This window comes from Mustelus asterias, unplaced genomic scaffold, assembly GCF_964213995.1.
Source record: "Mustelus asterias unplaced genomic scaffold, sMusAst1.hap1.1 HAP1_SCAFFOLD_100, whole genome shotgun sequence".
NCBI lineage: Eukaryota > Metazoa > Chordata > Chondrichthyes > Carcharhiniformes > Triakidae > Mustelus > Mustelus asterias.
In genome coordinates, this window is record NW_027590147.1 from 120,155 (window position 1) to 122,058 (window position 1,904).

The 1,904-nt window shown below is 50.8% G+C and overlaps 1 pseudogene across 1 annotated transcript; it reads right to left on the reverse strand.

The window, feature by feature from the left end:
* Window positions 1–454: 454 nt before the first annotated feature.
* LOC144484324 (small ribosomal subunit protein uS3 pseudogene) lies at window positions 455–1,266 on the reverse strand (annotated as a pseudogene). The gene has a single exon (XR_013496077.1). The product of XR_013496077.1 is annotated as a small ribosomal subunit protein uS3 pseudogene (transcript).
* Between the last annotated feature and the right edge of the window lie 638 nt (window positions 1,267–1,904).

The window sequence follows — 1,904 nt, forward strand, 5'->3', positions numbered from 1 at the left end:
CCACACACTCTCCCTCCATTCTCACTCTGCTGTATCTAATATTCATCCTCCCAATTTTCCTGAAGGTGCTGATTCAGGCTGATTGACAGATCCATGCTCACGGCTTCCTGTCAATCTTTTCGGTAAAACAATTAAACTAAATCAAATCAACTGAGGGACAAATAAACATTCTGTTAATCTTTTTGGCAAAACAAGTAAACCAAATTAAATTAAATGAGGGATAGATCAAAAGGGGCAGACCTCAAAAAGAAGGGAATCGCCTGTCCTGGACACAGAGAGCTGGAAATCTCCATGCAGGCGGCCAGACAGATATATGTCTATCTGACTGGAGTAACAATGTGTGGAATGTACAGACTGGATTCACTTCCTTACCCTTCAGTTGCTGCAAGTCCCCAATTTCCCCCAGAGTGAGAAATGAAATGGAAAGGGGGAAACATTGATTTCCTCCCAGATGGTTTTTCTTTTGTTTTATTCAAACAAAATACAGAAAATTAAAAGTTTCTTTAGACGCTGACATACCAACTATGCAGTTGGAACTGGTCCAGGCTGCTGGATCACAGGCTGCTCTGGTTTGCCTCCCTTCTGTTCTGAAATGGGTGTAGTTGGCAAGATCTCATCCTTGGGCTCAACAATGCTGACATGATCAGGCAAAGGTTTCTTGGGTCCAATTTTACCACTTGGGTCCCATGGAAGCATGATCTTAACTTTAATTCCCAACACACCTTGCCTTAGCAGTACGTGATGCACAGCTGTATCAACATAGTAGTTCACTGGATCACCACTGTGGATCATCAGACCGTCAACAAATTTCATGGACTTGGCTCTCTGGCCTCGGAGTTTTCCGGAAACTACCACCTCACAGCCCTTGGCTCCACTTTCCATAATGAAGCGAAGAACACCATAGCAGGCTCTACGTACAGCCAGGCCTCCGAGCAACTTGTAACGCAGGGACTCTGCCTGAGCAATAGCACAAAGCCCTCGAGTGGCAACCTTTTCGGCATAGAGCTCAACACTTCCCTCTGGGAAACCAAACCGCTTCTGAACAACAGCAGTCGGCTCACGGATTCGACGTCCTTTCTCACCCAGCACATTCTGAGTCCTGGTGGCCAAGATGATGATCTCGGTCCTGGTGGGTGTGACTCGCACCTCCACACCGCTGTAGCCGTCCTCGGCCAACTCGCGGGTCAAGAACTCGTTGAGCTCGGCCTTGAAGATGCCGTCTGCCACGAACTTTCGCTTCTTGGAGATCTGCGCCGCCATTTCCCCTCGCGTGCAGAGGAGGAAGTTTCACTCTGAAGCTCATTGGACAACTTCCGCACGGTGACGTCACAACGGAGCCCTACCTGAATCAGCCAATAGACATCAGCCTGTTCCGCGATGACGTCCTGGGGTTCCAGTGCGCAGGCTCGGCGAGCGGACGCGGGAGACCCGCACCCACCCATTGTTCCCCTCCCCTTGCACCTCCTCGAGCCAAGGTTTCCAGGCAACCGGCTGGCGGCTCCGGCCAGAGCGGGAAGCCGCTCGGTGATCTCCCCCACCCCCCGGCCAAGGACTGCGCATGTCCAAGGGAGAGGGGAAGCTGCGCATGTGCGGAGGGCTGCCCGCCCCTTCCCACCAGCACGCTGAGGTATTGACCAATGGGAAGAGTTGGAGGACCGGAAGTACTTTTCTCCTGCAGCCAACCAGAGCCCCCCATTTTCTGAATGCGGAAACCAGACAATGAGTTTGTTCACCCGCAAAGCTGCTGCTGCTGTTCTCGCCGAATGAAGATTGAGCTTCAGACACAGACTCAAACTTCTTTCTGTCTCCCACATCTGTGAGTAAAACACTTTCTTTTATCCCCTTTCCAATTCTTTTCTCATTCTGGGGGAAATTGGAGACTTGCAGCAACTGAAGGGAAAGGA